Raw genomic sequence first — 15,294 nt, 5'->3', positions numbered from 1 at the left:
TGCTCGCTGAGATGTGACCCGTAGGTGGTCCAGTGATAGCTGAAACTACAATTAGGCATTATGCAATGGAGATTTCAATGTCCCCCAGTGAGTTTCTGGATGACAGTGACCACCTGTACAGGTTGTCTTGGGTTGAGACTAAGTGAGAGGTATATTATTATGACTAGTGTGAAATCACAATGGCCTGGGTTTCTTTATTCAACTAAAGGAGTTCAGGGATGAGTGCTCTGCTATGTACAAAAGAAGAAAACATTTACTGTGTAGAGAGGCTTTGTGTGAGACACTGTAACAGCTCAGCAACAAAAATGAGGAACAATTCCGCTGTTCCATTCTGTGTTTTTGTTTGCCGTTTGTTTGTTTCTCCATGGTGCTTCAGAAGAAATCTTAGCCAGCGAAAACGAGAAGGCTGATGAAAAGAGAAATGTATACTACTCCAAAGCTTTGAGGTTGGACAATATGACTGGCACATGAGGGGGGTAGTCACATGCCTGAGTGTGTGGGCATGACTGTACTGTGTGTGTGTGTGTGTGTGTGTGTGTGTGTGTGTGTGAGAGAGAGTGCATTATCAGTATTATGTTCTGTATCAGAATGTGATGAGTGTATGTGCATTTGTGTGAACTGTGCTAGTGTGTGTGTGTGTGTGTGTGTGTCTGTGTGTGTGTGTATATGAACTGTGCTAGTGTGTGTTTATCTGTGTGTGTGAGTGTGAACTGTGAGTAGCAGGGCACTTCCCATTTCCCCTCTTTCACTCGTGCTCTCACTTCTGCCTTCACTGGCTGCCACGGCGACTGTTGTCACTCTGTCTGCTGGTCGGAGAGATCACCGTGACAACAGCAGTTCTGTGCCATTGGCGATTTACAGCTCTGTGCCGTCTGCTGCCCGGAGCAGCGTGAAAACATAGACCCTCACACACACACGTGCGCGCACACACACACACACGCACACACACACTCATCACTCAGACCTTCCTAGTGCTCTCTCTTTCTCTTTCATCTGCAAGATCCTTCTCTCTTTATTTTTCACCCACTCTCTTTCTATCAAACACACACACACACACTGACACACACTCCCAGTCTCTATCCTTCTCACGCTCACACACACTCTCACACCACCCCCACCCCCCCCCCCCACACACACATAAACACCCGCCACCCATTTGAAACCTACCACTCACACACACGTATTGAGCATGTACACAAACAGACAGACACACACACACACACACACACACACACACACACAGCTCCCGGTGCCCTGGTCTACAGGAAGCGATCGATGCGGACAGGACAGAGGTGGAGACACACACTATAGGGATGACAAGGCGTCTTCTCTCATCTTTCTGTTCCTGTCGATAGAGAGCTCCATAGATTTGGAGGGCAAACTTCTAGCAATCAGGCTAAAATTCCTGACAATGCAATGTGCATGTGTACATGTGAGTGTGTGTGTGTGCGTGTGTGTGTGTGTCTGTGTGTGTGTGTGTGTGTGTGTGCAGATTTATAGGGGGAGATGAGTGAGCAAGGTGTTTGGCTACACCTCAGATACTTGATAAATGTCAGCTGCTCCCAGAGCCCCAACCTGAACCTGAGGAAATAGCCTATCAGTTTGTGAGGCAAGAAAAACACACACACATACACACACACAGACAGACAAACACACACACGCACGCACACACACACACACACACACACACACACACACACACACACACACACACACAAACGGCTCCAGCATAACAGGTTACAGATATAAAGACACCTGGAACATTATGACACGGACACATGCTCTGACCTATAAGGGGATATCTGAGGGACGTGTTTGTCAAGTAACCCCAGCATTCAGTGGGGCAGATCTAAAGCCAATCAGGTCATGGGGAAAGCAAACAACTGGCCAATGAGGGTCACTCTACTCACCTGTCACTGCACCAATGGGGGCCGTGGAAAGACCAGGCAGGTTGTGGCTGGTATCCTCAGCCCTTGGCGATGACAAGGCCAGAGTGAGTCAGTTCTGCAAGTGTGTGAAAGTGACTCACGGTAGGTCAGCACACACACACACACACACACACACCCTACCCCCACCAAACACACACACACACACCTCCTCCTCCTCCCACCACCACCACCACCACTCCAACCCCCCACTGCTAAAGTGTCCTTTCCTTTTTTACCCCACACCTCTCTGGCTGGCTATTTCTGGGCCAGGTTAATATATCAGGCGAGGGAGAAAACATACAAACCCGTGCGTGTGGGCTCCTCTGTCCACGGATGGTAGGGCTGTTTAGCCCAGTTCTCTGAGGGGCTTTGGCACAGGCTTATACCTTTGTGGGGGTAAAAAAGGTGCTAAACATTACAGGGAAGTTTTGCGTTGACGTGCAAGAGTGAGGGGGAGGGGGGGGGGGGTCCTGTCGTGTGTGTCTTGTGGAAAGGCAGCTCTTTCTGTTTAATGCAGTCATCACACTCTCTGGCTGCCCGCTCAGGTTGGAGGAGACTGAAATATCCCTGGTTGCTCTGAAAGTGAAAAATATCATATTGCAATAGATGTTAGAGTGACCTGACCACGTAGATGCAAACTGCAACTGCAGCTTTTAGCATACACGCTCGCCACGGCACACACACACACACACAAACTCACGCGCATGCACACATGCATACACACACACGGCACCATAACCGCATACACATATACACATACACACACTCACACACACACGCACACACACACATACACACGCACACACACACACACACGTCCTGTTATGCAGTGGTAGTGAGGCCACAGGAGATAGTGAGTGCAGGGAAACTAAAGCTGGCCCAAAGTGCTGACTCAGAGAACAAAGAGGGGGAGATAAAATGAAAGGGGAGAGAACAAGAAATGGAACGAAAGAGTGAGTGCGAAGGAGAGAGGAGTGTGTAAAAAAAAGAAAAACATCAGTTTGTTTTTCTCTTTTTTTTGCCAGTACTGAATTTCCTTTTTTCCCCCTCAAGTGAGCACCCTAGGCAACTGTTTCCAGCTCTATTTTCTTTCTTCCCTTCCTTATTTCTGTCTTTCTGTCCCCTTTTCTGCTCTTGTATTCTCTGCTATCTCTCTACTTCCTCTTCTCCTCTCTCTCTCTCTCTCTCCCTCTGCTCCGGGTATATGCTAGCTGGTAGAGGCTCTGTGGGCACAGACTGAAGCTGGCATAGAGTTGTGTCCCCCTGCAGGCTACACGCTGTGTCCTCCCAGCTCATCCATTACAGTGACATGGCCGCAGTATTTTTAGAGGGAGAAAGGGCAGGTAGTGAGATAGAGAGAGAGGGAGACTTACTTATAATATCCTTGCCCTCTAGAGTGTTCACATAGTACAGTCTTATAGTACTTCTGTAGTATGTCCAAAAATACTATATGTATAGTATTCCTCTAAGATTACTATAATATTTTGTCCCAAAATGACCTATTTATTCACACCACAATGTTTCACTGTGCCGCCATACCCACCGGTCACAGCCAACACCATTTACTTCCTATGGTAACCGCTATGCTACATGAGTACTGTAAAGAGAAATAAAAGTTACATTAGCAGATCGTGCAGTACATCGGTGATATTGTGTGCTGTTGGCTGTAATACTGTAGCATTACTGTCATGATTAAATAAATAGTTTTGGTCTCCTGGTGCCATATTTTTGTATCCTTTACCCATTCAGCAACAATGTAGCCTACAGTAGCCTACTGCTAGGCACTGGTGTGAACGGTCTTTCAAATAATGGATTAACTGTTCGAGATATAATATTTGAATACTGATATCTCTACTCGTTTATTCTAAAACTCAGTCATGGAAGTTGTGCTACCATAGTGCCATTGTATAGCATAGCATAGCATAGCATAGAAGTTACGCTATCATCGTAGAAGTTCTACTAACGTTATCTACCACATCGCTGTTAATCAAGCTAGAATCCTGCCATCACAATAAACAGTGGACAAGTTATTTTTTCCTCTTCTTTGTTCTGTTAATGTTATGCATGAGAATGTACAATGCAACACAATGCAAAGAAATTAATAGTATAGGCCTAAATACTGTACTACTAAATTATTTGTATGCAAACCCCTATCATGTAAGCCTTCAGGCCATCCCCACTGTATTAGGAAGGGTCATAAATAAAACTGATTGCCTGTAGATGATGGGGAAAGTAAACTATGGCATTAAGGGACAAAATAAAGTTGGGGGTAATAAACAAGGCTCACAAATGATAATTGCATGTTTTTGTCCGAGATATTGCTCTCTCTCTCTCTCTCTTATTCAAAGACACTGTCCACTGTCACAATATAGGAGATCAGACAAAACTATGGTGGTGGTGCATACCTTAAAATGACATAGTTGCCATCAGGGTAGGAATTTCACAGCGGCCACGACGGCCATGGCTGTCGTAGCCCCTTGTGTTGGCCGTGACGCCCCTTTGAAAATCAGAGGTTTACAGGCCACGATGGCCTTGGTGCCCCCTTCTTTAAATATTCTGCTTTGCGTCCTACTAATAGCGATATATATTTAGCTTATGGCCTGTCAAAATAATCTTAGCATTCACAGCGCAAATTACGCAGTGGAGAAAGTGACAGCGCAAGAAAGAAAGTGCGTCCAAATTATTAATAATTCTTCTCAGTTGAACTACTCGCGAAGTAGCCTACTCATCACACAGACATCACAAGTATCACATGAAAGAGCTTTTTCTCAGCTTTTAAACGATGTTAGCCGCTAATTGCTGTGGTGAACGGTTCGCGAGAAAAGTAAATAATATTCAATTTAATCATAAATTCTACTGAAGGTTTTGCGTCCATCTCCCTACCCATTCATCTCGGTGGAATACTTCACGAACCCTTCGTTTAACATATGACAAACCATATATCAGAATAAACAGCAGACCTTACCGAACAGAAAGGTGTAAAGCAGTCCCTTGTACAGTTAGCCGTTCCAGACTAATCCCGTTTTGAATTTGCAGTAAATTTCAACATACATGGATGTCTCCAAATTTGGGATTTAAGTTTTACACTGTGTTTAAATTGTTCCACATTATTTCATAACGGGCCAAATACAAAAAATATATTACAAATGTCAAATACAAATGAGGACAGCTGACTATAAGAGTTTGTGAAAGTAGCCTTAATGATCACAAAATGCTAAGCATGCATCTAGGCTGTTTGAGTTTCTTAAAGCTGAGCTGTGCTTAAATTGTTCAATACATGATTTCATAACAGGCCAAATATAAAATTTATGTTAAATATAGCCTAGATATCTGAAAATATTAGATGATCAGATGATTTACAGTTATATGTAATATGTCATGTTTTATGTTTTTGTAATGTTTCATACAGTGATGCAGGTCTACTGCAGTGAATACAACTTTTTTATAGCATACTACTGTATAGTTAACTTTGGCCTTGGTGCCCTGACATGTGGCCTTTGTGCCCCCCACCAAATATGCCCAACTGAAGGCCAAGTGGCCTTGCCCCTAAAATGGTGAAATTTCAAGCCTGGTTGCCATCTATGAATAGTTATTTTTCGTTAGAATAGCATGGCAGAGCATCACAGGCTAACTACAAACGATCTAGATAGAGATGTGTTTAGACAGAGATGAGAAGTTATTTTTAGCTGTAATGGGCAGATGAGTTTTTTTTTTAAACTTGGTTTATTGACTTCCATCAACTACATTTTACCGATGGTTATTACAGCAGCATGCAGAGTGCAGAGCATGTGTGATAGATAAAATCTGCTGTTGAATCTCTATTGTGGTGTTAACACCAAGCAATTTTGTGCTTTGTCTTTACAACAGAGTGACTCATTCAGTTCCATTTTGACAATACACTGACAGTCATTACGTTTCACAGCTGAGTGTACTGCAAACATGTTTTTGAGCAGATTTTTCTTTCATAGAGAGAAAGGATGATGAGCCTTCATTTCCCGGCCTCAGCCTGAGGACACCATGTGGAAGCCCTGTGTACAATCCCAAATCAGAGGAAGTTGGGACGTAAAATGCAAATAAAAACAGAAAGTGATAATATACAAGTCTCGTAAACCCATATTTAGCAGACATAGATAGACAACATATCAAATGTTGAAAATTTAAATTTGGACTAGTTCATGGAAAATACTAGCCTAGAAATCTAGACGTACTGTATGTAGACGAATGTAATTTGCAGCCAGGGTAGTCTAGCAACTCTCAGTTGGCTTGCGCGCTAGAAAAACCAAAATTCGGTCAGGCCAATCACATCGTGTATAGAGTCGGTGGATGGGCTTAACATAATGGCGGCTGAGTTGCGACGGTTCCGCGTGTATTCTCTGCTACTTCTAGAACAAAAGAAGATGGATGCTGTGGCTGGCGAACAGCGGTCTTTGGCAAAAGTTCAACTAGCCAACTAGCTCCGCTGGTGGGAAAACGCATGGGACTCATGAGTTGTAGTACTATCCTATTGCATGCAGAGGGAATCTGGCTCGTCAGGCTAGGAAAATATATGTTCAATTTGACTTTGATGCCAGCAACATGTTTCAAAAAAAGGTGGGACAGGGAATGTTAAACACTGTGCTGATTCACCCCTTCATTATGACCGCCGCTAGCGCAGCTAGCATAGCAGTCATAGGTTTAGTCAGAGGTTTTTTTCTTCTGTTTTTTTTTCTTTTTTTCCTTCAGTAATTTTGTGTCAACGATTCTCAGGACAATGAAAGACAGGGCTGCATGAAACTTGGTGGGCATGTTGCCCCACAAGGATGACACAGAACCCCCCACCCCCCACCCCACCCCAACACCGGACTGGAACCCCCGAACGGAGGGTAGGGCAGACACAGTTTTCTGTGAATATCTCAAAAACCATAGGGCCTAGGAGGACCACATTTTTTTTTGTATGTTGATCGCAACAGGGCATGTCAAGCCATCCCATAACCACTCATTTGATGTATAGCGCTGCCTAGTTAAAAATGAAAAAGCAAAAATGAGGTGTTGTAATCACAGGTATCTTTGGCTGACATGTTCAAAACTGCACAAAATTTGAAGTATATAGGATCATTATGACACCCTCTGAATGCATGGCAAGTTTCCTTGACTGTATACTACGCACCCACTTACACGCACTCATAAACACACGCAAACACACACACACACACACACACACACACACACACACACACACATAAACACACACACAGATATGCACACATTCACACACAAGCATGCATGCACACACACACACACACACACACACACACACACACACACACATTAACACACACAGGCACATGCACACACATTAACACACACAGGCACATGCACACACAAAGGCACACACGAACATACTCACATGCAGGCACACAAACACAGGCACGCACACAAGCATACGCACGCACACACACAAACAATTTCAATTCAATTTATTGTGCTTATAGAGCGCCAAAACATTACACATGTATCATGGCGCTTTACAGAATGTAGGCAATCAGAGAAAAAAGGAAAGAAAGGAAGAAAAGAAAAGAAAGAGAGAGGCCCATGGGTAACAGGGGCGAGGAAAAACTCACTAGAATTGACCTGTCGCTAAGCTCCGCCCCCATTGTTACCGTGTGAAAACTCGGACAAACAAACCAGACTTGATTAGAAATACATTGTGGACAATGGCAGCTGACAATATATGAAAGCAGGCTTTGAGGACGTTTTGGTCGATAAAGGATTTACTTTCCTCCAGAAGCTATCAAAAGGGACTTAATTATGCTATGGAGGGGTGTATTCAAAACTTTAGAATACATACAAGGTGACAAGCAGTTGTGGCGAGTAGCCGTGCAAATCACCGTGCAAAAACCACGTTAATGCTAGCTAGCTAGCTAGTGGAAGATTGATACTAAGATATGTTAGGTTACGTTAATATTTTTTATGTAGTAAAATATAGTAGTTGGTTAATGAGCATTTTCATCTTGGGATTTAACAGGGAACCTGTGCCTACGTTGTTGGCTTAGTAGCCTACATTATGTCGAGCTGTTGCAAACGCGAGAGACAGACGTAGGCTATTGTTGATGGAAATATACCCCGTTTTCTAACCTCTTGGGGTACCGGCTATCACACATCCCCCATGCAAAACGTTTGACAATGGTTATCCGTCGGGGTTTTTTTAGTTAATAAACTCCATAAATAACCATTAATTTAAACAACCATCATTTTATGCCTCCTCCCTGTTGTTTCCTATGGAGTTGTCCGAGCTGATGTCCGAGTCCCGCTGAGGCTGAACTGTCATTGGCTCATCAGCGTTCTAAGGGTGGCGCTTAGCGACAGGTCAATTGGAGATACATATAGGAAGAAAACCTCGAGCAGATCCACGACTCAAGGGCCTGACCCATCTGCCTAGGGTCAGTACATGACAGTAAGGTCTGTATAAATGTACATGACAAATGCATATGATAGTCAGGTGTAGAGAATAAGACTTGGTGTTAAAAGCACTTGAGCTGAAAGTTACAAGAGGTGGGATGATTACGTATCCGGTATGACAAACACATAAACACAAACACGCACGCACACACACACACACAAAAACACCCACACACGCACACACACACGCACGCACACACAAAACACAACAACACACAAATACGCACACACACACACACACACACACACACACACACACACACACATAAAAACACACACATGCAGGCAAGCAGACACACACACACACACACACCCCACTACTCCCACACACACACACACACACACACACACCCCACTACTCCCACACACACACTCACAAGCGAACACACACACAGAGAGAAGTACACAAAAGCAAACGCACACATGCACACAGTCATTTACATACACAAAAGTTACAAGAGTAGGGGATGGAGTAGGAGATGGAGACAAATTAATTTTCATGAAGAAAATGTGCAGGACTGAGCGACGGTCATATTTTGTACCACTTTGCGGTATATCTAGTTTAACAACATTCTGTGTTTAGGAACTGAGGAAACCAGTTGCTAGAGTTTTGAGAATTAAATCCCATTGTCCCATTCCTGTCCAATATAGGATTGCAGTTGCTCAACAGTATGGGGTATTCTTAATCATGTTTTGAGCACCTAATTTGACCTAATTTGACAGGTCTGGACTGCAGACAGGCCATTTTAGCACCTCAAACTGAGTACTAAAATAAGTTGGATAGGTTGAATACTTAGATAGGTCCTCTCTTCTTTAAACCAGATGAGTCCATGATTTCCAAAAATAATTGCACATTTTTTGATCGGTCTAACCACAAGACTTTTTTCCATGTTACCTCAGTCCATTTTCTGTATCATGTCTAAATACAATTTTGGCTGTTGCATGGTAAAGTTTACACTAACATTTCTGAATTGAGTATCAAACTGTGCACATAGACAATGGTTATCAGAAGCTTTCCTGAGCCCATTCAATGATTTTCTTTACAGAAACGGGTCTGGTTTTGATGCAATGCTATCCGAGGTCCAAAAGACCATGGCCATCCAATATTGTTTTTCAGCTCTATCCCTTGTTTGCAAAGATTTCTCTGGATTCTCTGAATATTTTAATTATATTATGTACTGTAGATCAGGGTTTTTCAATCACTAGTGTGCCGTGAGAGCTTATCAGGTGTGCCGCAGAAAATTACCCAAATGTCACTCACTGGTCCAGAAAAGCAACTGTTGCATCAAAGAATTTATAACCACATGCTCTCATTGATTGTATGATTGCACTATTTGTGGTATGCAGGCATTGTACAACGGGGGCCCCATATCCAGTATTCACAGAATCATCACATATCCAGTTCATAACAACAATTAAATTAGATATAGTCACCTACAAATGAAACAGAGGGAGCTTGTTTTATTGAGCAGGTCTTGCATAGAAGCCATAATAAGGCCATATCTGTGTATTATTTGAAATTTTAGGCTATGGTATGTTTATTTTTTCTTCACACAGGATGTTAGTGTGCCGTGGGACATTTTAAGTGTCAAAAGTGTGCCGTGGCACAAAAAAGGTTGAAAAACACTGCCGTGGATGATGAACTCCCCAAATACTTCACAATTTCATGTTACTAAGCATTAAAATTACATTGTTTCATCATTTGTTGACACAGGTTTACACAGAGTGATGAATACCTCTACATCTTTACTTCTAAGAGACCCTACCTCTCTGGGATGCTCTTTATCATTCCCAATCGTGTTGCCAGTTACCCTAATTAGTTATGAAACATTCCTCCTTTTGTATTTTTTACCCTCCCCCCGGGTAACACTCCATAATAAGGTGCCATAATAAATAGCAAACTAGTAATTACCTAACCCTTTGTTAATATTTGTTAATTGTTACTAAAATCTATATTTGCCACAAGTTACTTATAGTTACTAATAGTTTTTTCATCGTTAATTAAATATTAGTTGTTTGCATAAAATCTGTATGTTAATGTTTTAACAAATATATTAACTAATATTGTATTAATATTTGTTAATAGTTAACTAAATGTCTTTTTGACACTAATTACTGTAACAGTTTGTGATGATAAATAAAGTCTCAGACTCAAGTGCAGTTTGGTTCTGTTTACTTAGCGAAGGTACAAGTCCACAATCCAAAGAGTAGCCGACAGCAAGCCAAGGTCAGTACACAGGGAAATCCAAAGACAGGCGAAACAATCCAAAACGTAATCCAAAAGGCGTGGTCAAAACAGACAGGCAAGGTCTAAACTGGAAAAGGCTAAACAGGTAACTCTCAATGAATAACTACAAACACGGCTTAGTAGAGTTCATACAAACAATACCTCACATCGAGGCAACAGATACAAAGTCCTTTTATAGGGCGAGTCTACTAATTGGATATCAGTCACAGGTGTCAACTCTGGGGAGGCCGTGCAAGACTGGAGTGGGCGTGTTGCTGTCCCGAATGCCGCAGCGAGTCAGGCCTTACAGTATCCCCCCCTCTACGGGCGGCTCCAGACGACCCTCTAGTTGACGGACGACCACGTTGACGAGGTGCGGGGCAATCTGGATGGGTGCGATGGAACTCTCCAATGAGAGATGGGCACAGAACGTCCCGTGCCGGGATCCAGGACTGCTCCTCCGGGCCATACCCCTCCCAGTCCACAAGGTACTGTAAACGGCCCCTCCGCCGCCGAGAATCCAGAAGGGTCTTCACCGCATACGCCGGTTCACCACCTATGTCCAAAGGTGCCGGAGCGTTCACAGGGGTCACTGCCGGTGGATTCATGGGACTGTAATGGACGGGTTTGAGGAGAGAGACATGGAAGGTCGGAGATATCCGATATCTCTTGGGGAGCTGGAGACGATAAGAGACCGGGTTAATACGTTTAATGATTTTAAAAGGACCAATATATCTGGGACTTAGCTTGTGACAGGGGAGACGGAGTCTGATATCTCGCGTGGACAGCCACACTCGTTGTCCAGCCCGGAACTCCTGATGAGGGCGACGTCGTCTGTCTGCAAACCGCTTCTGGGACCGGATTGCTCTCTGAAGATGCACATGCGCAGACTCCCAGACTCTCCCACAGCGATTGAACCAGTCCCCTACTGCCGGAACATCAGAAGAAGACACCTCCCAAGGAAACAGTGGCGGCTGGTATCCTAAGACGCACTGAAATGGTGTTAAACGTAGGGATGTATGACACAATGAATTTTGAGCATACTCAGCCCAACCCAGATAGCGCCACCAGTCCTTCTGATTGTTTTGACAGTATTGTCTTAGATACCTCCCCAGTTCCTGATTCAGTCTTTCCGTCTGACCATTAGATTGTGGGTGGTAACCCGACGACAAACTGATGGAGATTTGTAGACGCTGGCAAAAAGCCCTCCATACTCGGGAAGTAAATTGGGGCCCCCGATCGGAGACAATATCCTCCGGAATCCCAAAAAACCTGAAAACATGATTAAACAGACACTCCGCCATTTCCATGGCGCTGGGTAAACCAGGCAAAGGGATTAACCGGCACATTTTAGAGAAGCGATCAACAATCACCAGGACGGTGGTAAAACCATTGGACAGAGGGAGGTCAGTTACAAAGTCCACACCGATATGAGACCAAGGACGATGTGGTACCGGGAGAGGCTCCAACATACCTTTAGGGAGGTCTCGTGAAGCTTTAGATTGAGCACAGACAGGACAGGACAATATATAGTCCCGGACATCATCCTTTAGAGAACGCCACCAGTATCGTCGTGAAATCAGCTCAGTTGTCCGGGTGATTCCTGGATGACCTGAGCTGAGGGAGGAGTGTACCCATTGTATTAATTGCGGTCTCATAGTAGCAGGCACAAATACCTTTTGAGTCGGGGTCTCGGGTGGTGCTGGTTCCCTTCGAAGGGCCTCTCGTATTTGGTCCTCGATCTCCCATCGCACAGGAGCCACAAAGCAGGATGGTTTTTCGATCGGCTCTGGGGTCGAGCGTACAGGTGGACTGAACTGCCTGGACAGGGCGTCCGCCTTCCCGTTCTTTGAACCTGGGCGAAAGGTAATAGAAAAATCAAACCGGGTAAAAAACAAAGCCCATCTTGCTTGTCTGGAGTTGAGTCTCTTAGCCTCACGGATGTATTCCAGGTTCCGATGATCCGTCAACACCACAAAAGGGTGCACTGCCCCCTCCAGCCAGTGTCGCCACTCCTCCAGAGCCAATTTCACTGCAAGTAGTTCCCGATCACCGACATCATAGTTCCTTTCTGTGGGAGACAACTTATGGGAAAAGTAAGCACAAGGGAACAGTTTTGCAGGATTGCCATGCCTTTGAGATAGGATAGCGGAATTTTACTGTGCCGTCGTTGAGTGCCCTGTAGTCGATACAAGGACAGAGGCCTCCATCTTTCTTCTTAACAAAGAAGAATCCGGATGCGGCAGGAGAAGTAGACGGTCTGATGAAACCTTGGCTCAAGGCCTCATCCACATACTTCTCCATGGCCTCAGTTTCTGGAAGAGACAAAGGGTATACACGGCTACGAGGTAGTGGAGCCCCAGGTAACAAATTGATAGCACAATCCCATAGCCTATGTGGTGGTAATTCAGTTGCTCTAGATTTAAAAAAACATCAGAGAAAGTGTGATACTCAGATGGTACCGTTGCAGCGATAGGCACAGCCTCAGAAGGACTTTCAATAGATGTAGATCGGCTGGGAATAACGAGACAAGAGGCAAAACATAGTGGACTCCAAGATTTTAATTCACCATCCCTCCAGGATATAACAGGGTCATGGAGCTGTAGCCAGGGATACCCCAGCACTAATTGGTCATGGGGAGAATTAATAACCAGGAGTTGCAATTGTTCTTGGTGAAAAGCACCAACCTGCAACGTCAGAGGTACAGTCTGGTGCGTGACTCGTCCAGTGCCCATAGGCCGTCCATCCAGCGCATTTACCGTAAGCGCAATCCACTGCAACGGAATTCTTAAATTAGCAGCCAGTGTGGCATCGATGAAATTACCAGCTGCCCCTGAATCAATCAACGCTGGAACAGACACAACATTGTTAAGGTAAAACAGTTGAGTAGGTAGAGTTAACTGCTGATGTGATACATTATGCAAAACAGTCACTCTTACCCCTGTGCTGACAGCTGAGGGGTTCTTGGGACGTGTAGGGCAGTTTCGAAGTTGATGTCCTGCCTCTCCACAGTACAAAACATGAACGCTGCTGTAAGCGTCGTTGTCGCTCCTCCCGGGATAACGGTGTTCGGCCCAGTTGCATCGGCTCCGGAGGAGGGAGAGGCTCAGGCTCAGGAGTGGACAGAGCAGAAAATACAGATGCTCCAAAAGGCCTTCGTTCGCGCAGCAAATTGTCAATGGAGATGAACATTCGTATGTAGCGATCCAGATTACGCACATCAGCACGACAGGCTAATTCTGCTTGCAACTCTGGGTTTAACCCCCGACGATATATGGTCAGTAATGCTACTTCATCCCATCCGCTGCTTGCAGCCAGCGTCCTGAACTCTACAGCATAATCCGCGGCGGAACGTCCTCCTTGACGAAGCTCACATAATAAATTGCCAACGTCTCTGCCAGCTGCGGGGTGATCAAATACCTCCTTGATGAGGGCATGAAACCCACTCTCGGATGTCAAGGCGTCATGATCCTGGTGCCACAATGCGGTGGCCCACTCAAGTGCTTTCCCAGAAAAAAGCGAAATTACAAAATGAATCTTGTCGGATTCCGAAGGGAATCGGACCCGATAATGGGTGAGATACAGAGAACATTGCATCAAAAAACCCTTGCATTTATTTGGATTCCCGTCATATTTCTCAGGCAAGGCAATCACTGCGGGTGATGGATGGCTTGGACTTACAGGTGAAGGAGGTCCAGGTGGTCAGAGATTGGCCCGCATCAGATCCACAAGCTCCTGTAACATTCGGTCCGCACTTGATGCTTGCGCCGGAGTTCCTGCTGAGTCTGTCATTTCTTCGGTGAGGTATTCTGTGATGATAAATAAAGTCTCAGACTCAAGTGCAGTTTGGTTCTGTTTACTTAGCGAAGGTACAAGTCCACAATCCAAAGAGTAGCCGACAGCAAGCCAAGGTCAGTACACAGGGAAATCCAAAGACAGGCGAAACAATCCAAAACGTAATCCAAAAGGCGTGGTCAAAACAGACAGGCAAGGTCTAAACTGGAAAAGGCTAAACAGGTAACTCTCAATGAATAACTACAAACACGGCTTAGTAGAGTTCATACAAACAATACCTCACGTCAAGGCAACAGATACAAAGTCCTTTTATAGAGCAAGTCGGTAACACTTTATAATAACTACACACGATTCATCATTTATTAAGCCTTTGTTACTTATTAGTTAATGGTTTGTTCATCATCAGTAAAGCATTTGTTCACACATTTATAAATAGTTTGTTCATAGTAAATAAGTTTATATCTTAAATATGTTTATACATTATTGTTAATACTTAATAAATGATGCAATAATATGTTTTTGATTAAGTAATATTTCCATTATTTAACAGTTGTTACATACACATGCACTAATGATTAGTTAGGGTGAGGATACATATTTTATAAACCACTTCCTAATACTATAACTAATAATTAACTCAGAAGTTACAAGTGGTTAGTTAATGATATTTTGTGAGCTCATCTAAAGTGAGGACGTTTTATACCTTGCAACACATTTACAAATGAGTAATAAAGTTTACACTTGCATTTATTCATTTAGCCGACACTTTGACCCAAAGCGACTTACACATGTCAATGAAATTAAAGGGCAAGGCCACATTGGTGAACGCCGGGGTTTGAACCCCCAACTTTATGGGTTACTGCATGTTAACCCGCTTCCCTATCCACTACACTACCTCTGTCCAGT

The sequence above is a fragment of the Alosa pseudoharengus genome, unplaced genomic scaffold (assembly GCF_046254945.1).
Source record: "Alosa pseudoharengus isolate Yale_2024_CS ecotype anadromous, Long Island Sound unplaced genomic scaffold, YU_APseudo_1.1 YU_APseudo_1.1_scf_9, whole genome shotgun sequence".
NCBI classification, from domain to species: domain Eukaryota; kingdom Metazoa; phylum Chordata; class Actinopteri; order Clupeiformes; family Clupeidae; genus Alosa; species Alosa pseudoharengus.
Note: the sequence above shows the minus strand (reverse complement) of the source record.